This window comes from Montipora foliosa, chromosome 1 (genome assembly GCF_036669935.1).
Source record: "Montipora foliosa isolate CH-2021 chromosome 1, ASM3666993v2, whole genome shotgun sequence".
NCBI classification, from domain to species: domain Eukaryota; kingdom Metazoa; phylum Cnidaria; class Anthozoa; order Scleractinia; family Acroporidae; genus Montipora; species Montipora foliosa.
In genome coordinates this window covers 71,201,291-71,223,492 of record NC_090869.1, presented here as the reverse complement: position 1 = coordinate 71,223,492, position 22,202 = coordinate 71,201,291, and the positions used below count along the sequence as shown (strand labels likewise).

The 22,202-nt window shown below is 46.0% G+C and overlaps 21 non-coding genes and 3 pseudogenes across 21 annotated transcripts; 15 read left to right on the top strand and 9 right to left on the bottom strand.

Annotated features, from left to right (window-relative positions):
- Window positions 1-813: 813 nt before the first annotated feature.
- On the bottom strand, window positions 814-932 carry LOC137982576 (5S ribosomal RNA). The gene has a single exon (XR_011118753.1). It is a non-coding gene; the product is annotated as a 5S ribosomal RNA (ribosomal RNA).
- A 265-nt stretch (window positions 933-1,197) lies between these two features.
- Window positions 1,198-1,389, top strand: LOC137982197 (U2 spliceosomal RNA). The gene has a single exon (XR_011118633.1). It is a non-coding gene; the product is annotated as a U2 spliceosomal RNA (small nuclear RNA).
- A 194-nt stretch (window positions 1,390-1,583) lies between these two features.
- Window positions 1,584-1,747, top strand: LOC137982726 (U1 spliceosomal RNA). Its single transcript, XR_011118801.1, has one exon. It is a non-coding gene; the product is annotated as a U1 spliceosomal RNA (small nuclear RNA).
- Window positions 1,748-2,723: 976 nt separating this feature from the next.
- LOC137982352 (5S ribosomal RNA) lies at window positions 2,724-2,842 on the bottom strand. The gene has a single exon (XR_011118670.1). It is a non-coding gene; the product is annotated as a 5S ribosomal RNA (ribosomal RNA).
- Window positions 2,843-3,109: 267 nt separating this feature from the next.
- On the top strand, window positions 3,110-3,300 carry LOC137982242 (U2 spliceosomal RNA). Its single transcript, XR_011118644.1, has one exon. It is a non-coding gene; the product is annotated as a U2 spliceosomal RNA (small nuclear RNA).
- Window positions 3,301-3,494: 194 nt separating this feature from the next.
- Window positions 3,495-3,658, top strand: LOC137982718 (U1 spliceosomal RNA). Its single transcript, XR_011118799.1, has one exon. It is a non-coding gene; the product is annotated as a U1 spliceosomal RNA (small nuclear RNA).
- A 976-nt stretch (window positions 3,659-4,634) lies between these two features.
- Window positions 4,635-4,755, bottom strand: LOC137982545 (5S ribosomal RNA). The gene has a single exon (XR_011118738.1). It is a non-coding gene; the product is annotated as a 5S ribosomal RNA (ribosomal RNA).
- Window positions 4,756-5,022: 267 nt separating this feature from the next.
- LOC137982190 (U2 spliceosomal RNA) lies at window positions 5,023-5,214 on the top strand. Its single transcript, XR_011118632.1, has one exon. It is a non-coding gene; the product is annotated as a U2 spliceosomal RNA (small nuclear RNA).
- Window positions 5,215-5,408: 194 nt separating this feature from the next.
- On the top strand, window positions 5,409-5,571 carry LOC137982740 (U1 spliceosomal RNA). Its single transcript, XR_011118809.1, has one exon. It is a non-coding gene; the product is annotated as a U1 spliceosomal RNA (small nuclear RNA).
- Window positions 5,572-6,548: 977 nt separating this feature from the next.
- LOC137982295 (5S ribosomal RNA) lies at window positions 6,549-6,667 on the bottom strand. Its single transcript, XR_011118658.1, has one exon. It is a non-coding gene; the product is annotated as a 5S ribosomal RNA (ribosomal RNA).
- A 266-nt stretch (window positions 6,668-6,933) lies between these two features.
- LOC137982207 (U2 spliceosomal RNA) lies at window positions 6,934-7,125 on the top strand. The gene has a single exon (XR_011118635.1). It is a non-coding gene; the product is annotated as a U2 spliceosomal RNA (small nuclear RNA).
- A 194-nt stretch (window positions 7,126-7,319) lies between these two features.
- Window positions 7,320-7,483, top strand: LOC137982711 (U1 spliceosomal RNA). The gene has a single exon (XR_011118795.1). It is a non-coding gene; the product is annotated as a U1 spliceosomal RNA (small nuclear RNA).
- A 975-nt stretch (window positions 7,484-8,458) lies between these two features.
- On the bottom strand, window positions 8,459-8,579 carry LOC137982618 (5S ribosomal RNA). Its single transcript, XR_011118767.1, has one exon. It is a non-coding gene; the product is annotated as a 5S ribosomal RNA (ribosomal RNA).
- Window positions 8,580-8,844: 265 nt separating this feature from the next.
- LOC137982237 (U2 spliceosomal RNA) lies at window positions 8,845-9,038 on the top strand. Its single transcript, XR_011118643.1, has one exon. It is a non-coding gene; the product is annotated as a U2 spliceosomal RNA (small nuclear RNA).
- Window positions 9,039-9,230: 192 nt separating this feature from the next.
- LOC137982704 (U1 spliceosomal RNA) lies at window positions 9,231-9,394 on the top strand. Its single transcript, XR_011118794.1, has one exon. It is a non-coding gene; the product is annotated as a U1 spliceosomal RNA (small nuclear RNA).
- A 978-nt stretch (window positions 9,395-10,372) lies between these two features.
- On the bottom strand, window positions 10,373-10,490 carry LOC137982624 (5S ribosomal RNA). Its single transcript, XR_011118768.1, has one exon. It is a non-coding gene; the product is annotated as a 5S ribosomal RNA (ribosomal RNA).
- Window positions 10,491-16,073: 5,583 nt separating this feature from the next.
- On the top strand, window positions 16,074-16,257 carry LOC137982319 (U2 spliceosomal RNA). The gene has a single exon (XR_011118665.1). It is a non-coding gene; the product is annotated as a U2 spliceosomal RNA (small nuclear RNA).
- A 194-nt stretch (window positions 16,258-16,451) lies between these two features.
- Window positions 16,452-16,615, top strand: LOC137982701 (U1 spliceosomal RNA). Its single transcript, XR_011118793.1, has one exon. It is a non-coding gene; the product is annotated as a U1 spliceosomal RNA (small nuclear RNA).
- Window positions 16,616-17,605: 990 nt separating this feature from the next.
- On the bottom strand, window positions 17,606-17,723 carry LOC137982636 (5S ribosomal RNA; annotated as a pseudogene).
- A 287-nt stretch (window positions 17,724-18,010) lies between these two features.
- On the top strand, window positions 18,011-18,215 carry LOC137982326 (U2 spliceosomal RNA; annotated as a pseudogene).
- Window positions 18,216-18,424: 209 nt separating this feature from the next.
- LOC137982175 (U1 spliceosomal RNA) lies at window positions 18,425-18,593 on the top strand. The gene has a single exon (XR_011118627.1). It is a non-coding gene; the product is annotated as a U1 spliceosomal RNA (small nuclear RNA).
- Window positions 18,594-19,630: 1,037 nt separating this feature from the next.
- On the bottom strand, window positions 19,631-19,749 carry LOC137982630 (5S ribosomal RNA; annotated as a pseudogene).
- A 331-nt stretch (window positions 19,750-20,080) lies between these two features.
- Window positions 20,081-20,245, top strand: LOC137982140 (U1 spliceosomal RNA). The gene has a single exon (XR_011118617.1). It is a non-coding gene; the product is annotated as a U1 spliceosomal RNA (small nuclear RNA).
- Window positions 20,246-21,220: 975 nt separating this feature from the next.
- Window positions 21,221-21,339, bottom strand: LOC137982227 (5S ribosomal RNA). The gene has a single exon (XR_011118639.1). It is a non-coding gene; the product is annotated as a 5S ribosomal RNA (ribosomal RNA).
- Between the last annotated feature and the right edge of the window lie 863 nt (window positions 21,340-22,202).

Here is a 22,202-nt window from a genome sequence, read left to right as displayed (position 1 = left end):
AAAACTGTGATTTTTATTTCTTTCATTCTTGGCCGTAGAGAGAGCGAGAGGACGTGTTTTTATTTCAGCCGCATCGATTTCCATCGATAGACGAGTGAGACAAGAAAATGCCAGCGGGTCGAGCTCTTATCCTCGTGCATCGTTTCGAAAACGTAAGTGGATGTGTGTTTGTACTGCTCCATCGCGATAGATTTCTTTTGCGTTGTGTTATGTTGCGTTCTGGAGAGCCCGTTTGCATTGAGTAACTGAGGACCCGCCAGATCAGTTGGCGTTACATTTCTGTGGCCAACACTTTGTGGTTTTCTCTATGTTATCAGTTAATTGGATTGTTATCATAAAAAGTAAATCTTTCATGGTCAGGATAGTGTCTTATCGGCCCTTTGAATACGTACTGTCCGTGTTGAGCAGGGGAACAGTAAGACTTTGAAGTGCGCTACGTCACGTAAGTCACGTTTTCGCAGGATCAATGTTGTAGTGTTGTAGCCTTCGTTGTATGCATATCATCCGGGCTAGGTTAACTTCCATCTAATGCATAACAGTGCATGCATTTTTTACTTGTCGTATCCTGTTCTTTGCTCACACGAAAAGATACGTTTCATGTCATAAACGTTGGATTGATAAGATCTCGCGCGCACGCGCTCCCTTGGGAATACAAGTTCCACTTTCTCGTGTGAACTATTTTGTTTTTGTTGTATGTCTCATCTTTGACATATCGTTGGCATGTTGTGTTCAAAAAACCTGGTTTGGAATGTTCTTTCATTAAAGGAAACTGAGATTTTTTGAGATAATCAAGTGTACAGAAGGAAAAAGGGAAGCCTACAACACGGGGTATTCCCAGGCGGTCTCCCATCCAAGTACTAACCCCGCCCGACAGGGCTTAACTTCGGTGATCGGACGAGAACCGGTGTTTTCCCTGTGGTATGGTCGTAGCAAGTAATTCGCCGTGAAAATTAACTTTGTATAAGGGAAAATAAAAACGAGGTCAGAGCAAGCACAATGTGCATTTGTCCTCTTGCCGTCAACGCAAGTGCCATGCAATGCTGGTCCTGCTGCCCACTGTACAAGGGCGATCGTTGTGTGCGCCTCGCTTTCAGGTTGGCTTTGGGCATTCCTTCCTTGGCACGGATTGTAATCGGACCACCATATCTCGTGGCCATGAGACTGGGAGCACCTTGTCCGCTGTGAGCATTTACGGGCATCGCTTCTCGGCCTTTTGGCTAAGATCAAGTGTAGTATCTGTTCTTATCAGCTTAATATCTGATACGCTGCTCATCGAGCAGCTCATATATTAAACTGATTTTTGGAACTGGGCCGTGGAAAAGAGGCTTGCCTCGTCCCGGCCACGGGTTGCCTCGGTATAGCACTACCTCCGAGCGTGGCCCACTTCCCTCTGGGGAAGAAATAATCAAGTGAAAGCAGAACAAATGACCAAGCAACCAACCTTCACATTCTCTTCTCTTTTCTAGGTAGCATAGCAGCGAGTGGACAGCACGACACGACAGGACGAGGAGCACGTGACCCCCATTACCACATGGTATGCGCAGACAAGTTGCGTTTTGCGGTTCCGGAGAGGTTGAAAAGGCATACTTACCTGACGCGGGAGGCACTGTGATCAGGGAGGCAGTCCTCTCAAGGTGAGGCTCTTTCATTGCACTTCGATTGGGTTGACCCTTGCGATTACCCCAAATGTGGGTAACTCGAGCGTATAATTTCTGGTAGTGGGGACCTGCGTTCGCGCTAGTCCCCGCACCAAACCCCGGTGGCAAAGTTGGCTAATGGGAAGGTTTGTTGGTAACGTTTCAGGCAGGGCAGGGAAGGAGATGCGGTGGCGGTGTAAGGACTAAGGAAGGTGAGTTGTATTTGTGAATTCCACTGCTGAAATTGTAGGTGAATGTTCCGTACTTGGTGCACTGCAAAACTGTGATTTTATTTCTTTCATTCTTGGCCGTAGAGAGAGCGAGAGGACGTGTTTATTTCAGCCGCATCGATTTCCATCGATAGACGAGTGAGACAAGAAAATGCCAGCGGGTCGAGCTCTTATCCTCGTGCATCGTTTCGAAAACGTAAGTGGATGTGTGTTTGTACTGCTCCATCGCGATAGATTTCTTTTGCGTTGTGTTATGTTGCGTTCTGGAGAGCCCGTTTTGCATTGAGTAACTGAGGACCCGCCAGATCAGTTGGCGTTACATTTCTGTGGCCAACACTTTGTGGTTTCTCTATGTTATCAGTTAATTGGATTGTTATCATAAAAAGTAAATCTTTCATGGTCAGGATAGTGTCTTATCGGCCCTTTGAATACGTACTGTCCGTGTTGAGCAGGGAACAGTAAGACTTTGAAGTGCGCTACGTCACGTAAGTCACGTTTTCGCAGGATCAATGTTGTAGTGTTGTAGCCTTCGTTGTATGCATATCATCCGGGCTAGGTTAACTTCCATCTAATGCATAACAGTGCATGCATTTTTTACTTGTCGTATCCTGTTCTTTGCTCACACGAAAAGATACGTTTCATGTCATAAACGTTGGATTGATAAGATCTCGCGCGCACGCGCTCCCTTGGGAATACAAGTTCCACTTTCTCGTGTGAACTATTTTGTTTTTGTTGTATGTCTCATCTTTGACATATCGTTGGCATGTTGTGTTCAAAAAACCTGGTTTGGAATGTTCTTTCATTAAAGGAAACTGAGATTTTTTGAGATAATCAAGTGTACAGAAGGAAAAAGGGAAGCCTACAACACGGGGTATTCCCAGGCGGTCTCCCATCCAAGTACTAACCCCGCCCGACAGGGCTTAACTTCGGTGATCGGACGAGAACCGGTGTTTTCCCTGTGGTATGGTCGTAGACAAGTAATTCGCCGTGAAAATTAACTTTGTTATAAGGGAAAATAAAAACGAGGTCAGAGCAAGCACAATGTGCATTTGTCCTCTTGCCGTCAACGCAAGTGCCATGCAATGCTGGTCCTGCTGCCCACTGTACAAGGGCGATCGTTGTGTGCGCCTCGCTTTCAGGTTGGCTTTGGGCATTCCTTCCTTGGCACGGATTGTAATCGGACCACCATATCTCGTGGCCATGAGACTGGGAGCACCTTGTCCGCTGTGAGCATTTACGGGCATCGCTTCTCGGCCTTTTGGCTAAGATCAAGTGTAGTATCTGTTCTTATCAGCTTAATATCTGATACGCTGCTCATCGAGCAGCTCATATATTAAACTGATTTTTGGAACTGGGCCGTGGAAAAGAGCTTGCCTCGTCCCGGCCACGGGTTGCCTCGGTATAGCACTACCTCCGAGCGTGGCCCACTTCCCTCTGGGGAAGAAATAATCAAGTGAAAGCAGAACAAATGACCAAGCAACCAACCTTCACATTCTCTTCTCTTTTCTAGGTAGCATAGCAGCGAGTGGACAGCACGACACGACAGGACGAGGAGCACGTGACCCCCATTACCACATGGTATGCGCAGACAAGTTGCGTTTTGCGGTTCCGGAGAGGTTGAAAAGGCATACTTACCTGACGCGGGAGGCACTGTGATCAGGGAGGCAGTCCTCTCAAGGTGAGGCTCTTTCATTGCACTTCGATTGGGTTGACCCTTGCGATTACCCCAAATGTGGGTAACTCGAGCGTATAATTTCTGGTAGTGGGGACCTGCGTTCGCGCTAGTCCCCGCACCAAACCCCGGTGGCAAGTTGGCTAATGGGAAGGTTTGTTGGTAACGTTTCAGGCAGGGCAGGGAAGGAGATGCGGTGGCGGTGTAAGGACTAAGGAAGGTGAGTTGTATTTGTGAATTCCACTGCTGAAATTGTAGGTGAATGTTCCGTACTTGGTGCACTGCAAAACTGTGATTTTATTTCTTTCATTCTTGGCCGTAGAGAGAGAGCGAGAGGACGTGTTTATTTCAGCCGCATCGATTTCCATCGATAGACGAGTGAGACAAGAAAATGCCAGCGGGTCGAGCTCTTATCCTCGTGCATCGTTTCGAAAACGTAAGTGGATGTGTGTTTGTACTGCTCCATCGCGATAGATTTCTTTTGCGTTGTGTTATGTTGCGTTCTGGAGAGCCCGTTTTGCATTGAGTAACTGAGGACCCGCCAGATCAGTTGGCGTTACATTTCTGTGGCCAACACTTTGTGGTTTCTCTATGTTATCAGTTAATTGGATTGTTATCATAAAAAGTAAATCTTTCATGGTCAGGATAGTGTCTTATCGGCCCTTTGAATACGTACTGTCCGTGTTGAGCAGGGAACAGTAAGACTTTGAAGTGCGCTACGTCACGTAAGTCACGTTTTCGCAGGATCAATGTTGTAGTGTTGTAGCCTTCGTTGTATGCATATCATCCGGGCTAGGTTAACTTCCATCTAATGCATAACAGTGCATGCATTTTTTACTTGTCGTATCCTGTTCTTTGCTCACACGAAAAGATACGTTTCATGTCATAAACGTTGGATTGATAAGATCTCGCGCGCACGCGCTCCCTTGGGAATACAAGTTCCACTTTCTCGTGTGAACTATTTTGTTTTTGTTGTATGTCTCATCTTTGACATATCGTTGGCATGTTGTGTTCAAAAAACCTGGTTTGGAATGTTCTTTCATTAAAGGAAACTGAGATTTTTGAGATAATCAAGTGTACAGAAGGAAAAAGGGAAGCCTACAACACACGGGGTATTCCCAGGCGGTCTCCCATCCAAGTACTAACCCCGCCCGACAGGGCTTAACTTCGGTGATCGGACGAGAACCGGTGTTTTCCCTGTGGTATGGTCGTAGACAAGTAATTCGCCGTGAAAAATTAACTTTGTTATAAGGGAAAATAAAAACGAGGTCAGAGCAAGCACAATGTGCATTTGTCCTCTTGCCGTCAACGCAAGTGCCATGCAATGCTGGTCCTGCTGCCCACTGTACAAGGGCGATCGTTGTGTGCGCCTCGCTTTCAGGTTGGCTTTGGGCATTCCTTCCTTGGCACGGATTGTAATCGGACCACCATATCTCGTGGCCATGAGACTGGGAGCACCTTGTCCGCTGTGGCATTTACGGGCATCGCTTCTCGGCCTTTTGGCTAAGATCAAGTGTAGTATCTGTTCTTATCAGCTTAATATCTGATACGCTGCTCATCGAGCAGCTCATATATTAAACTGATTTTTGGAACTGGGCCGTGGAAAAGAGGCTTGCCTCGTCCCGGCCACGGGTTGCCTCGGTATAGCACTACCTCCGAGCGTGGCCCACTTCCCTCTGGGGAAGAAATAATCAAGTGAAAGCAGAACAAATGACCAAGCAACCAACCTTCACATTCTCTTCTCTTTTCTAGGTAGCATAGCAGCGAGTGGACAGCACGACACGACAGGACGAGGAGCACGTGACCCCCATTACCACATGGTATGCGCAGACAAGTTGCGTTTTGCGGTTCCGGAGAGGTTGAAAAGGCATACTTACCTGACGCGGGAGGCACTGTGATCAGGGAGGCAGTCCTCTCAAGGTGAGGCTCTTTCATTGCACTTCGATTGGGTTGACCCTTGCGATTACCCCAAATGTGGGTAACTCGAGCGTATAATTTCTGGTAGTGGGGACTGCGTTCGCGCTAGTCCCCGCACCAAACCCCGGTGGCAAAGTTGGCTAATGGGAAGGTTTGTTGGTAACGTTTCAGGCAGGGCAGGGAAGGAGATGCGGTGGCGGTGTAAGGACTAAGGAAGGTGAGTTGTATTTGTGAATTCCACTGCTGAAATTGTAGGTGAATGTTCCGTACTTGGTGCACTGCAAAACTGTGATTTTATTTCTTTCATTCTTGCCGTAGAGAGAGCGAGAGGACGTGTTTATTTCAGCCGCATCGATTTCCATCGATAGACGAGTGAGACAAGAAAATGCCAGCGGGTCGAGCTCTTATCCTCGTGCATCGTTTCGAAAACGTAAGTGGATGTGTGTTTGTACTGCTCCATCGCGATAGATTTCTTTTGCGTTGTGTTATGTTGCGTTCTGGAGAGCCCGTTTTGCATTGAGTAACTGAGGACCCGCCAGATCAGTTGGCGTTACATTTCTGTGGCCAACACTTTGTGGTTTCTCTATGTTATCAGTTAATTGGATTGTTATCATAAAAAGTAAATCTTTCATGGTCAGGATAGTGTCTTATCGGCCCTTTGAATACGTACTGTCCGTGTTGAGCAGGGAACAGTAAGACTTTGAAGTGCGCTACGTCACGTAAGTCACGTTTTCGCAGGATCAATGTTGTAGTGTTGTAGCCTTCGTTGTATGCATATCATCCGGGCTAGGTTAACTTCCATCTAATGCATAACAGTGCATGCATTTTTTACTTGTCGTATCCTGTTCTTTGCTCACACGAAAAGATACGTTTCATGTCATAAACGTTGGATTGATAAGATCTCGCGCGCACGCGCTCCCTTGGGAATACAAGTTCCCACTTTCTCGTGTGAACTATTTTGTTTTTGTTGTATGTCTCATCTTTGACATATCGTTGGCATGTTTGTGTTCAAAAAACCTGGTTTGGAATGTTCTTTCATTAAAGGAAACTGAGATTTTTTGAGATAATCAAGTGTACAGAAGGAAAAAGGGAAGCCTACAACACGGGGTATTCCCAGGCGGTCTCCCATCCAAGTACTAACCCCGCCCGACAGGGCTTAACTTCGGTGATCGGACGAGAACCGGTGTTTTCCCTGTGGTATGGTCGTAGACAAGTAATTCGCCGTGAAAATTAACTTTGTTATAAGGGAAAATAAAACGAGGTCAGAGCAAGCACAATGTGCATTTGTCCTCTTGCCGTCAACGCAAGTGCCATGCAATGCTGGTCCTGCTGCCCACTGTACAAGGGCGATCGTTGTGTGCGCCTCGCTTTCAGGTTGGCTTTGGGCATTCCTTCCTTGGCACGGATTGTAATCGGACCACCATATCTCGTGGCCATGAGACTGGGAGCACCTTGTCCGCTGTGAGCATTTACGGGCATCGCTTCTCGGCCTTTTGGCTAAGATCAAGTGTAGTATCTGTTCTTATCAGCTTAATATCTGATACGCTGCTCATCGAGCAGCTCATATATTAAAATGATTTTTGGAACTGGGCCGTGGAAAAGAGGCTTGCCTCGTCCCGGCCACGGGTTGCCTCGGTATAGCACTACCTCCGAGCGTGGCCCACTTCCCTCTGGGGAAGAAATAATCAAGTGAAAGCAAACAAATGACCAAGCAACCAACCTTCACATTCTCTTCTCTTTTCTAGGTAGCATAGCAGCGAGTGGACAGCACGACACGACAGGACGAGGAGCACGTGACCCCCATTACCACATGGTATGCGCAGACAAGTTGCGTTTTGCGGTTTCCGGAGAGGTTGAAAAGGCATACTTACCTGACGCGGGAGGCACTGTGATCAGGGAGGCAGTCCTCTCAAGGTGAGGCTCTTTCATTGCACTTCGATTGGGTTGACCCTTGCGATTACCCCAAATGTGGGTAACTCGAGCGTATAATTTCTGGTAGTGGGGACCTGCGTTCGCGCTAGTCCCCGCACCAAACCCCGTGGCAAAGTTGGCTAATGGGAAGGTTTGTTGGTAACGTTTCAGGCAGGGCAGGGAAGGAGATGCGGTGGCGGTGTAAGGACTAAGGAAGGTGAGTTGTATTTGTGAATTCCACTGCTGAAATTGTAGGTGAATGTTCCGTACTTGGTGCACTGCAAAACTGTGATTTTATTTCTTTCATTCTTGGCCGTAGAGAGAGCGAGAGGACGTGTTTATTTCAGCCGCATCGATTTCCATCGATAGACGAGTGAGACAAGAAAATGCCAGCGGGTCGAGCTCTTATCCTCGTGCATCGTTTCGAAAACGTAAGTGGATGTGTGTTTGTACTGCTCCATCGCGATAGATTTCTTTTGCGTTGTGTTATGTTGCGTTCTGGAGAGCCCGTTTTGCATTGAGTAACTGAGGACCCGCCAGATCAGTTGGCGTTACATTTCTGTGGCCAACACTTTGTGGTTTCTCTATGTTATCAGTTAATTGGATTGTTATCATAAAAAGTAAATCTTTCATGGTCAGGATAGTGTCTTATCGGCCCTTTGAATACGTACTGTCCGTGTTGAGCAGGGAACAGTAAAGACTTTGAAGTGCGCTACGTCACGTAAGTCACGTTTTCGCAGGATCAATGTTGTAGTGTTGTAGCCTTCGTTGTATGCATATCATCCGGGCTAGGTTAACTTCCATCTAATGCATAACAGTGCATGCATTTTTTACTTGTCGTATCCTGTTCTTTGCTCACACGAAAAGATACGTTTCATGTCATAAACGTTGGATTGATAAGATCTCGCGCGCACGCGCTCCCTTGGGAATACAAGTTCCACTTCTCGTGTGAACTATTTTGTTTTTGTTGTATGTCTCATCTTTGACATATCGTTGGCATGTTGTGTTCAAAAAACCTGGTTTGGAATGTTCTTTCATTAAAGGAAACTGAGATTTTTTGAGATAATCAAGTGTACAGAAGGAAAAAGGGAAGCCTACAACACGGGGTATTCCCAGGCGGTCTCCCATCCAAGTACTAACCCCCGCCCGACAGGGCTTAACTTCGGTGATCGGACGAGAACCGGTGTTTTCCCCTGTGGTATGGTCGTAGACAAGTATTCGCCGTGAAAATTAACTTTGTTATAAGGGAAAATAAAAACGAGGTCAGAGCAAGCACAATGTGCATTTGTCCTTGCCGTCAACGCAAGTGCCATGCAATGCTGGTCCTGCTGCCCACTGTACAAGGGCGATCGTTGTGTGCGCCTCGCTTTCAGGTTGGCTTTGGGCATTCCTTCCTTGGCACGGATTGTAATCGGACCACCATATCTCGTGGCCATGAGACTGGGAGCACCTTGTCCGCTGTGAGCATTTTACGGGCATCGCTTCTCGGCCTTTTGGCTAAGATCAAGTGTAGTATCTGTTCTTATCAGCTTAATATCTGATACGCTGCTCATCGAGCAGCTCATATATTAAAACTGATTTTTGGAACTGGGCCGTGGAAAAAGAGGCTTGCCTCGTCCCGGCCACGGGTTGCCTCGGTATAGCACTACCTCCGAGCGTGGCCCACTTCCCTCTGGGGAAGAAATAATCAAGTGAAAGCAGAACAAATGACCAAGCAACCAACCTTCACATTCTCTTCTCTTTCTAGGTAGCATAGCAGCGAGTGGACAGCACGACACGACAGGACGAGGAGCACGTGACCCCCATTACACATGGTATGCGCAGACAAGTTGCGTTTTGCGGTTCCGGAGAGGTTGAAAAGGCATACTTACCTGACGCGGGAGGCACTGTGATCAGGGAGGCAGTCCTCTCAAGGTGAGGCTCTTTCATTGCACTTCGATTGGGTTGACCCTTGCGATTACCCCAAATGTGGGTAACTCGAGCGTATAATTTCTGGTAGTGGGGACCTGCGTTCGCGCTAGTCCCCGCACCAAACCCCGGTGGCAAAGTTGGCTAATGGGAAGGTTTGTTGGTAACGTTTCAGGCAGGGCAGGGAAGGAGATGCGGTGGCGGTGTAAGGACTAAGGAAGGTGAGTTGTATTTGTGAATTCCACTGCTGAAATTGTAGGTGAATGTTCCGTACTTGGTGCACTGCAAAACTGTGATTTTATTTCTTTCATTCTTGGCCGTAGAGAGAGCGAGAGGACGTGTTTATTTCAGCCGCATCGATTTCCATCGATAGACGAGTGAGACAAGAAAATGCCAGCGGGTCGAGCTCTTATCCTCGTGCATCGTTTCGAAAACGTAAGTGGATGTGTGTTTGTACTGCTCCATCGCGATAGATTTCTTTTGCGTTGTGTTATGTTGCGTTCTGGAGAGCCCGTTTTGCATTGAGTAACTGAGGACCCGCCAGATCAGTTGGCGTTACATTTCTGTGGCCAACACTTTGTGGTTTCTCTATGTTATCAGTTAATTGGATTGTTATCATAAAAAGTAAATCTTTCATGGTCAGGATAGTGTCTTATCGGCCCTTTGAATACGTACTGTCCGTGTTGAGCAGGGAACAGTAAGACTTTGAAGTGCGCTACGTCACGTAAGTCACGTTTTCGCAGGATCAATGTTGTAGTGTTGTAGCCTTTCGTTGTATGCATATCATCCGGGCTAGGTTAACTTCCATCTAATGCATAACAGTGCATGCATTTTTTTACTTGTCGTATCCTGTTCTTTGCTCACACGAAAAGATACGTTTCATGTCATAAACGTTGGATTGATAAGATCTCGCGCGCACGCGCTCCCTTGGGAATACAAGTTCCACTTTCTCGTGTGAACTATTTTGTTTTTGTTGTATGTCTCATCTTTGACATATCGTTGGCATGTTGTGTTTCAAAAAACTGGTTTGGAATGTTCTTTCATTAAAGGAAACTGAGATTTTTTGAGATAATCAAGTGTACAGAAGGAAAAAGGGAAGCCTACAACACGGGGTATTCCCAGGCGGTCTCCCATCCAAGTACTAACCCCGCCCGACAGGGCTTAACTTCGGTGATCGGACGAGAACCGGTGTTTTCCCTGTGTATGGTCGTAGACAAGTAATTCGCCGTGAAAATTAACTTTGTTATAAGGGAAAATAAAAACGAGGTCAGAGCAAGCACAATGTGCATTTGTCCTCTTGCCGTCAACGCAAGTGCCATGCAATGCTGGTCCTGCTGCCCACTGTACAAGGGCGATCGTTGTGTGCGCCTCGCTTTCAGGTTGGCTTTGGGCATTCCTTCCTTGGCACGGATTGTAATCGGACCACCATATCTCGTGGCCATGAGACTGGGAGCACCTTGTCCGCTGTGAGCATTTACGGGCATCGCTTCTCGGCCTTTTGGCTAAGATCCGTGGTTTAGTTTTTAATGTGCTTGTTTTAAATCAATTTAAAGAAAATTGCTAAATACCCGCTGGGGGATCGCCTCTTTCTCCCCCTTGTACGACGCGAGTCGCGTAAGATTGGTCCCGAGTTATGGCGAGCGCGCCAAATGGTCAGGCCGCTGACCAGAGCCTTGGAGCGGGCACTTTGCAAGGAGATGTAGTCGAGGGAAGACGTGTTGTTGTTGCTGAACCTAACGCTGCCCTTCGGGGCAGCTATGCATCTGCTTTGAGAGCTGGAGAGCCTACCGATGAAGTTGTAGTTGTAGACCCAGAAAATGATCTACCTGGGCGACCTTTGACAGTTTCCTTTCAACCACGTTCCTTTGTACCAGCACATGATGTTTTCGAAGCCCTACGTTCTGCCGATATCGATAATTCTGCCGTCTCTTGTATTCAACGTCAATCCAATGGTTCTATTTTGCTGACATTCCGTCGACAAGATTTTAAGGATGCCTTTTTTACAACGAAGCACGCTTACAGTTCAAGGATTGCCTTTTGCCCTTCAGGATGTTGACCGACCGCTTACGTATCTTCAAGTTTTTGATGCGCCCCACGAATTACCGGATTTAGCCATTATTAATCGTCTATCGAAGTTTTGTGATGTGATCTCGCACCGCCGAGGAATGTTTCGTGCAGAAGGGTGGGAAAATGTTTATGATGGAGTGCGACATTACCGAGTTCGGATCAGAACACCGATCCCGAATTTCATGCGATTTGGAAAGATTCTGGTGCATTTTCGCTATAAAGGTCAACCTCGTACTTGCCGCCACTGTCATCAACCTGGGGCACATGGCGAATGTTTGTCACACCACTGCATGTTTCAATTGTGATCAGACCGGCCACGTTTTCTTCTGATTGTCCTGAACCCATTATGTGTAACATCTGTAAATCTACCGAGCATCGCGCTAAAAAATTGTCCTCATTCCTGGTCCCGCGACATTCCTACTACCGACGAATCTAATGATCTCCCGACAACCATCCTATTAGCACACCTGAAAATAATTCTGGCCCCGAAACCGATGCGTTACCTCCCGAAAATTCCGCCGAAACTTCAACCCATGGATACTTCACCTACTACTACACCTGTTAATCCGCCCGATAATCCGACGATTGCTGCCGACACTGATGATATACCTGATGATATTAGCCACGAAGAAGCCTTTTTTCTCACCAATGGAATCGGATGTTGAAGGAAATAATGACGAACAGTCCCCTATTTTGTTTGACTCTAACACTGCTAGTTCTGTTTCTACTAAATCGTAACGAACTCCGGACGTAGGCCTGCTAATTTCATTGAAGCCGTAGTTCCCTTAAGGAAACCAACTCAACCTACTGTGTATTCTGGGCGATCTACTGACACACAGGCAGAAAAAAACGTGAAAATTCAGAACCATCGGATGGTGAAATATCTCCCAAGAAACCCCGACGAACAAGCATAAAAAACGCAAGTAACTGTTGTGAGTGTAATTTTGATAACCTGCCCGATTTATCTCTAACTCATATTTATGTTTCAAGCTAAATTAGTCACTCTAAACATCCGAGGGTTTGGCAACGGGTCCAAACAACAGTTGATTTTTGATTTTGCCAAATCTACGCGAGCAGATTTTATTTGTTTACAAGAGACTTTGCTTCACAACCCGATGCAATAATTGTTTGCGAGCCAAATGGCCCCGGTAAGAGTTTCTGGTCTCCCGCGCTAGGTAAACAGGGTGGCGTAGCGATTCTGGTAGCCGAAAATTCACGTTTTGAAGTTCTCAGCTGGTCGAAAGATACATCGGGCAGAGTTATCAGTCTGTTAGTAAAAAGTGGATAATTTACGTTTTAATGTTTTGAATATTTATGCTCCCACCAATCCTACTGAGCGAAAGAGTTTTCCTTGAAACTCTGCCCAATTTTTTCATGCCTAATTCCCTCGAGGATCATTGCCGGTGATTTTAATGTTATGAATGTGATCTTGATAAATTCGGGGGCAATTCCTCGCTCTCTGCTGACCTTACCGATTTTCGTGTCACTCACCAGTTAATTGATTCTTGGCGTGTGAAACACGCCAGAATGGCCCAGTGTACCTGGTTTAATTCGACTAAAACTATCGGATCACGGCTGGATAAATTTTTTATTACCAAGGATTTAAGTCCTAACATTGATTCGTGCGAAATTTTCTCCCTGTGTTTTTTCGGATCATGATTCTGTTTTTCTCTCACTTGAATTAGCACATGTTCGTTCTCACGGTCCAGGAATTTGGTGTCTTAATTCCACTCTTTTAGAAGATTCCGAATTTTGTCGTTTGGTTTCATGTCTGATCCGGACTCATCTTGAATACAAGGAAACCTTTCCGTCCCTGCACGATTGGTGGGATTTTCTTAAACAATCCTTGAAAATCGAAATGATCAAATTTAGCAAAGATAAACAGCGTAGATTAAACTCTGATAAAGTGCGAGCTGTCAATCAACTCACAACCGCAAAAACAAACATTGATTAATGGAGATGAATCAGCCAAACCGATTATTGAGCGTTTAGAACACGAAATCCAGTCTATGAATTATGTTCAACAACAGTCCTGGCAAATTCGAAGCCGAGCAAAGTGGTTGGAAGAGGGCGAGAAGCCCACGAAATATTTTTTCAAACTTCACGCTTCTCGCACGCAAAAGAATTTTGTTGACAGTGTTTTCGATGCGGCCGGAAGTGAGGTTTCGTCTCAACAAGATATTGAACGAGCTCATTTTGATTTTACAGTCACCTTTATTCTAAAAACCCTATTGATTTGGATGTTCAATCTGCCCTTCTCTCGAATTTAAATACTGTTCTATCAGAAGAACAACAGTCGACTTGTGAGGGATATCTCACTTTAAATGAAATTGACACCGCTCTGAAAAGTCTCGCTTCCGATAAAACTCCCGGTCTGGATGGACTTCCGCGAGAGTTTTACGTGAAATTCTGGGATCTTTTAGGCCCTATTCTTGTAGACCTGTATAATTTCAGCCCTCGATAAAGGTTTTTTTAGCCCCAGTATGCAACAAAGCGCTACACGTCTAATTTTTAAGAAGGATGATAAACGCGACTTGAAAAATTGGCGACCGATTTCACTTCTAAATGTTGATTACAAAATTTGTTCCAAAGCGCTCGCCAACCGCCTATCGCAGGTTCTTGGCTCTTTGATTCACGAAGATCAAACATGTTCTGTACCCGGTCGAACCATTTTTGACAATTTATTTCTTTTGCGTGACACCTTGGACTATGTAAACATTACGAATGAACCCGGCATTCTGTTAAGTCTCGATCAAGAAAAAGCCTTTGATCGCGTAGATCGTAGTTTTTTTAATGAACACTTTGCAACGCTTCGGTTTTGGCCCCTTTTTTCGACGCTGGATATCCTCTCTGTATTCTCAAGCCTCTATGCGTGTTATTGTTAATGGGTTTCTGACTGATTCAATTCCAATTAATCGTGGCGTTCGACAGGGGGATTCCCTGTCGCCCTTATTGTATATTTTATGTGCTGAAACACTTGCAGCAAACATTCGTCACGATCAGACCATCCAGGGTTTTCTCCTCCCCGGGGCAGGGGGCAGGTATTTTAAAATTCAGCAGTATGCAGATGATTCTACTTGTTTTGTCAAAGATGTTTATTCCTTGAATCGATTATTCCTTTTACTCAGTAAATATGAACAAGGCACTGGTGCTAAATTGAACATGTCTAAAACAGAGGCTATGTGGTTAGGATCTTGGCGTACCTGTCCTGCCCAGCCCCTGGGGTTAACTTGGGTTTCTAAAATGAAAATACTTGGAGTTTGGTTTAGTAATGGTAATGTTAATGTAGATCCTGAAAACTGGCTACCTCGCCTATCTAAACTGGAAGCCAATTTGAACCTGTGGAAATCCAGATCTCTCTCATTTGTTGGAAAAAAACCATGATTGTGAACACTATAGGTGCTAGTAAATTTTGGTATCTAGCCAAAGTTCTCTCCCTCCCAGAATTTATAGTAGTCAGATTTAAGAAGTTAGTGTACCCCTTTCTCTGGGGGTCCAAGATAGAAACGATTAAACGGACCACGCTGTCAGCCCCTATTCGACAAGGGGGCCTGGGTCTCATTGACTTTATCTGTAAGAGTAAAGCCTTGAAAGTTTCTTCTCTGGTGCACACAATTTCTAGACCTGACTCCAAGGACTTTTATTTGTTAAAGTATTTTGTGGGATCCCAGTTGGCTCGCCTCCGATCTGACTGGTCCTTCCTTAGAGATAATTCTACACCTAGTGCCATTAGTCCTACTGTTTATTACAACACTTGTCTCCAGTCTCTCTCTTCATTGGTATCCAGACTTAGGCCTAACACAGTATTTGATTTTACCTCGAAGAATTGTTATCAGGAATTTCTTAAGGAAACAATGACCTCCCCCATCCTGTCTCACCAATGGGCCCCTTTTTGACTCCTAGTTTTGACCTTGACAAGCATTGGTCACTAGTACGAGACCCCTTTTACTGAGAATTTAAGAATGACCTTAGTTGGTTAATTATTTTGCGAGCAATCAAAGTTCGGGACTCCCTACACACGTGGGGCTATGCGATTCAAACGTTTGCGCTCATTGCCAGCGCAAAGAAACCATTGATCATTGTTTCCTCAACTGTAAACGAGCAAAGGGGTGTGGCGTCATTTTCTCCTCCCACCCTCTCTGCCCTTCTGGCTCGGCCCTTCCTAGCGAATGTTACCACTGTTTTGTTTCTCAATTTTCCGGACAACGGGAAGACAGCTCGACTTTCAAGACATATTATCAAGTCTATCTTGTATGGCATTTTGGACATTCCGAAACAAAGCAACTTTTCATAACGGTAAAGAAGACGCTCAGGCTATTTTGAAATATATCCGGCAGGATATCGCAACACGAATTAAAGTTGATTTTCTACGCATGCCTTACAGAACATTTGAAAACTTGTGGTGTCATCCGCTGATATGTAAGGTCGTTTCAAAGGAACTTGTCATCAACCTATAACTTCATCGGTAGACCTCCTGTAATCTTAGTTATTAACGATACTCTCGGCTTGTAACAACTGTAGCCAAGTACCTTACCGTAGTATCACAGTTCTTTTTTGGACCAACTAAGATAACGTTTGTTTACTATTGTGATTATTATGAATGATGTTATACCTTAACTTATTGTCATTTAGGAGTGTAAATCAAGCGAGGTGTCTCTTTAATGTCTATAGGTTAAGAGTAGCTTGTAATTAACTGAACCCCCTTTGGGGTCCAGAATGCACATTTAAAATAAACATTTTAAAAGAAAAAAAAAAAAAAAAATCTGTTCTTATCAGCTTAATATCTGATCGCTGCTCATCGAGCAGCTCATATATTAAACTGATTTTTGGAACTGGGCCGTGGAAAAGAGGCTTGCCTCGTCCCGGCCACGGGTTGCCTCGGTATAGCACTACCTCCGAGCGTGGCCCACTTCCCTCTGGGGAAGAAATAATCAAGTGAAAGCAGAACAAATGACCAAGCAACCAACCTTCACATTCTCTTCTCTTTCCTAGGTAGCATAGCAGCGAGTGGACAGCACGACACGACAGGACGAGGAGCACGTGACCCCCATTACCACATGGTATGCGCAGACAAGTTGCGTTTTGCGGTTCCGGAGAGGTTGAAAAGGCATACTTACCTGACGCGGGAGGCACTGTGATCAGGGAGGCAGTCCTCTCAAGGTGAGGCTCTTTCATTGCACTTCGATTGGGTTGACCCTTGCGATTACCCCAAATGTGGGTAACTCGAGCGTATAATTTCTGGTAGTGGGGACCTGCGTTCGCGCTAGTCCCCGCACCAAACCCCGGTGGCAAAGTTGGCTAATGGGAAGGTTTGTTGGTAACGTTTCAGGCAGGGCAGGGAAGGAGATGCGGTGGCGGTGTAAGGACTAAGGAAGGTGAGTTGTATTTGTGAATTCCACTGCTGAAATTGTAGGTGAATGTTCCGTACTTGGTGCACTGCAAAACTGTGATTTTATTTCTTTCATTCTTGGCCGTAGAGAGAGCGAGAGGACGTGTTTATTTCAGCCGCATCGATTTCCATCGATAGACGAGTGAGACAAGAAAATGCCAGCGGGTCGAGCTCTTATCCTCGTGCATCGTTTCGAAAACGTAAGTGGATGTGTGTTTGTACTGCTCCATCGCGATAGATTTCTTTTGCGTTGTGTTATGTTGCGTTCTGGAGAGCCCGTTTTGCATTGAGTAACTGAGGACCCGCCAGATCAGTTGGCGTTACATTTCTGTGGCCAACACTTTGTGGTTTCTCTATGTTATCAGTTAATTGGATTGTTATCATAAAAAGTAAATCTTTCATGGTCAGGATAGTGTCTTATCGGCCCTTTGAATACGTACTGTCCGTGTTGAGCAGGGAACAGTAAGACTTTGAAGTGCGCTACGTCACGTAAGTCACGTTTTCGCAGGATCAATGTTGTAGTGTTGTAGCCTTCGTTGTATGCATCTCATCCGGGCTGGAGGTTATCTTCCATCTAATGCATAAACAGTGCATGCATTTTTGTACTTTCCGTATCCTGTTCTTTGCTCACACGAAAATATACGTTTCATGTCATAAACGTTGGATTGATAAGATCTCGCGCGCAACGCGCTCCCTTGGGAATACAAGTTTCCACTGTTCTCGTGTGAACTATTTTGTTTTTGTTGTATGTCTCATCTTTGACATATCGTTGGCATGTTTTGTGTTTCAAACAACCTGGTTTGTGAATGTTCTTTCATTAAAGGGAAACTGAGATTTTTTTGAGATAATCAAGTGTACAGAATGCAAAAGGGAAGCCCTACAACACGGGTATTCCCAGCGGTCCTCCCATCCATTACTAACCCCGCCCGACAGTGCTTAACTTCGGTGATCGTACCGAGAACCGGTGTTTTCCCTGTGGTATGGTCGTAGACAAGTAATTCCCGCCGTGAAAATTCACTTTGTGTTATAATGGGAAAATAAAAACGGAGGTCAGAGCAAGCACAATGTGCATTTGTCCTCTTGCCGTCAGCCGCAAGTGCCATGCAATGCTGGTTCCTGCTGTGCCCACTGTTACAAAGGGCGATCGTTGTGTGCGCCTCGGGGGGCTTTCAGTTTTGGCTTTGGGCATTCCTTCCTTGGCACTGATTGTAAATCGGACACCATATCTCGTGGCCATGAGACTGGGAGCCCCTTGTTCCGCTGTGAGCCATTTACGGGCATCGCTTTCTCGGCCTTTTGGCTAAGATCCAAGTGTAGTATCTGTTCTTTCATCTCTTAATATCTGATACGCTGCTCATTCGAGCAGCTCATATATTAAACCTGATTTTTGTGAACTGGGCCGTGGAAAAGATGGCTTGCCTCGTCCCGGCCACGTGGTTGCCTCGGTATAGCACCTACCCTCCGAGCTGTGTGGCCCACTTCCCTCGTGGGGAAGAAATAATCAAGTGAAAGCAGAACAAATTGACTCAAGCAACCAACTCCTTCACATTCTCTTCTCTTTTCTAGGTAGCATAGCAGCGAGTGGGACAGCACGACACGACAGAGACGGAGCGAGCACGTGACCCCCATTACCACATGGTATGCCGCAGACCAGTTGCGTTTTTGCGTGTTCCGGAGAGGTTTGAAAAAGGCATTACTCTACCTGAACGCGGGAGTCACTGTGATCAGGGAGGCAGTCCTCTCAAGGTGAGGCTCTTTCATTGCACTTCGATTGGTGTTGACCCTTGCGATTACCCAAATGTGTGTAACTCGAGCCGTATAATTTCTTGGGTAGTGGGGACCTGCGTTCGCGCTAGTCCCCGCACCAAACCCCGGTGGCAAAGTTGGCTAATGGAAGGATTTGTTGGTAACGTTTCAGGCAGGGCAGGGACGGAGATGCGGTGGGCGGTGTAAGGACTAAGGTAGGTGAGTTTTAGTTGTGAATTCCACTGCTGAAATTGTAGTGAATGTCTCCGTACTTGGTGCACTGCAAAACTGTGATTTTTTTTTTTTTTTTTTTTTTTTTAATTTCTTTTCATTCTGTGGCCGTAGAGAGAGCGAGAGGACGTGTTTTATTTCAGCCGCATCGATTTCCATCGATAGACGAGTGGAGACAAGAAAATGCCAGCGGGTCGAGCTCTTATCCTCGTGCATCGTTTCGAAAACGTAAGTGGATGTGTGTTTGTACTGCTCCCCATCGCGATAGATTTCTTTTGCGTTGTTGTTCTATGTTGCGTTCTGGAGAGCCCGTTTTTCATTGAGTAACTGAGGACCCGCCAGATCAGTTGCGTTTACATTTCTGTGGCCAACACTTTGTGGTTTCTCTATGTTATTCAGTAAGGTAATTGGATTGGTTGTATCATAAAAAGTAAATCTTTCATGGTCAGGATAGTGTCTTATCGGCCCTTTGAATACGTACTGTCCGTGTTGACGCATGGAACAGTAAGACTTTGAAGTGCGCTACGTCACGTAAGTCACGTTTTCGCAGGATCAATGTTGTAGTGTTGTAGCCTTCGTTGTATGCATATCATCCGGGCTAATGTTAACTTCCATCTAATGCATAGACAGTGCCATGCATTTTTTACTTGTCCGTAGTCCTGTTCTTAGTGCTCACACGAAAAAGATACGTTTTCATGTCATAACCGTTGGATTGTACAAGATCTCAGCGCGCCACGGCGCTCCCTTGGGGAATACAAGTTCCACTTTCTCGTGCTGAACTATTTTGTTTTTGTTGTATGTCTCATCTTTGACATATCGTTGGCATGTTGGTGTTTCAAAAAACCTGGTTTGGAATTTCTGTTCATTAAGAGGAAACTGAGATTTTTTTGAGATAATCCAGTGTACAGAAGGAAAAAAGGAAGGCCTACAAACACCGGGGTATTCCCAGCGGTCTCCCATCCAAGTACTAACCCCGCCCGACAGGGCTTAACTTCGTGATCGGACGAGAACCGGTGTTTTCCCTGTGGTATGGTCGTAGACAAGTCAGTCGCCGTGAAAATTAACTGTTGTTATAAGGGAAAATAAAAACGAGGATCAGAGCAAGCACAATGTCATTTGTCCCTCTTGTCCGTCAACGCAAGTTGCCATGCAATGCTGGGCCTGCTGCCCACTGTACAAGGGCGATCGTTTGTTGTGCGCCTCGCTTCAGGTTGGCTTTGGTCATTCCTTCCTTGGCACGGATTGTAATCGGACCACCATATCTCGTGGCCATGAGAATGGGAGCACCTTGTCCGCTGTGAGCATTTACGGGCATCCCACATGGTATGCGCAGACAAGTTGCGTTTTGCGGTTCCGGAGAGGTTGAAAAGGCATACTTTACCTGACGCGGGAGGCACTGTGATCAGGGAGGCAGTCCTCTCAAGGTGAGGCTCTTTCATTGCACTTCGATTGGTTGACCCTTGCGATTACCCCAAAATGTGGGTAACTCGAGCGTATAATTTCTGGTAGTGGGGACCTGCGTTCGCGCTAGTCCCCGCACCAAACCCCGGTGGCAAAGTTGGCTAATGGGAAGGTTTGTTGGTAACGTTTCAGGCAGGGCAGGGAAGGAGGAGATGCGGTGGCGGTGTAAGGACTAAGGAAGGTGAGTTGTATTTGTGAATTCCACTGCTGAAATTGTAGGTGAATGTTCCGTACTTGGTGCACTGCAAAACTGTGATTTTATTTCTTTCATTCTTGGCCGTAGAGAGAGCGAGAGGACGTGTTTATTTCAGCCGCATCGATTTCCATCGATAGACGAGTGAGACAAGAAAATGCCAGCGGGTCGAGCTCTTATCCTCGTGCATCGTTTCGAAAACGTAAGTGGATGTGTGTTTGTACTGCTCCATCGCGATAGATTTCTTTTGCGTTGTGTTATGTTGCGTTCTGGAGAGCCCGTTTTGCATTGAGTAACTGAGGACCCGCCAGATCAGTTGGCGTTACATTTCTGTGGCCAACACTTTGTGGTTTCTCTATGTTATCAGTTAATTGGATTGTTATCATAAAAGTAAATCTTTCATGGTCAGGATAGTGTCTTATCGGCCCTTTGAATACGTACTGTCCGTGTTGAGCAGGGAACAGTAAGACTTTGAAGTGCGCTACGTCACGTAAGTCACGTTTTCGCAGGATCAATGTTGTAGTGTTGTAGCCTTCGTTGTATGCATATCATCGGGCTAGGTTAACTTCCATCTAATGCATAACAGTGCATGCATTTTTTACTTGTCGTATCCTGTTCTTTGCTCACACGAAAAGATACGTTTCATGTCATAAACGTTGGATTGATAAGATCTCGCGCGCACGCGCTCCCTTGGGAATACAAGTTCCACTTTCTCGTGTGAACTATTTTGTTTTTTGTATGTCTCATCTTTGACATATCGTTGGCATGTTGTGTTCAAAAAACCTGGTTTGGAATGTTCTTTCATTAAAGGAAACTGAGATTTTTTGAGATAATCAAGTGTACAGAAGGAAAAAGGGAAGCCTACAACACGGGGTATTCCCAGGCGGTCTCCCATCCAAGTACTAACCCCGCCCGACAGGGCTTAACTTCGGTGATCGGACGAGAACCGGTGTTTTCCCTGTGGTATGGTCGTAGACAAGTAATTCGCCGTGAAAAATTAACTTTTATAAAGGGAAAATAAAAACGAGGTCAGAGCAAGCACAATGTGCATTTGTCCTCTTGCCGTCAACGCAAGTGCCATGCAATGCTGGTCCTGCTGCCCACTGTACAAGGGCGATCGTTGTGTGCGCCTCGCTTTCAGGTTGGCTTTGGGCATTCCTTCCTTGGCACGGATTGTAATCGGACCACCATATCTCGTGGCCATGAGACTGGGAGGAGCACCTTGTCCGCTGTGAGCATTTACGGGCATCGCTTCTCGGCCTTTTGGCTAAGATATCTGGTCGGTTGGCCGACGTGTTCTTAGCTTGTGGTTGTGTGATTGGCTTTTTCTTTGTTTTTGGAGTGCTTGTCCTAAGTACCTGCCGGGAGGGAACGGCGTAGAGCACTACCTAAAACGTTTTTGATGGCGTCTCTCTCTGTTCCCGAACAGTCAAGTGGTCGCCCATTTTTCCTGAAGCGATTTACAAGACTTCTTGTTGGTCTACCGTTTTACACCACATTTGTTGGATGCTGTGGACAGGGATTAACCTTACTACGGTTCAGTTTTTACGTGGTGGACTCGTACGTCTGACTTTCAAAGATGTCGCCTGCTGTGACCATCTTGTGACTCAAGGCTTTGTGTACGGTGACACACCCAAGTCCGTGTGCTTCGTCGTGCGGATAGTCATGTTCGGTCCATACATGTCCGGGATCTGCCCTCTGAGGTCCCAGATGACGATGTGCGTGCTTTCTTTGGTTCTTTTGGAGAGGTGCTTTTCCATTCGTCGTGCTACCTTCGCCAATTATCCATCTGTTTACAATGGCAATCGTGTCGTGGAAGTGGCTCTTACCCAGGACGTCC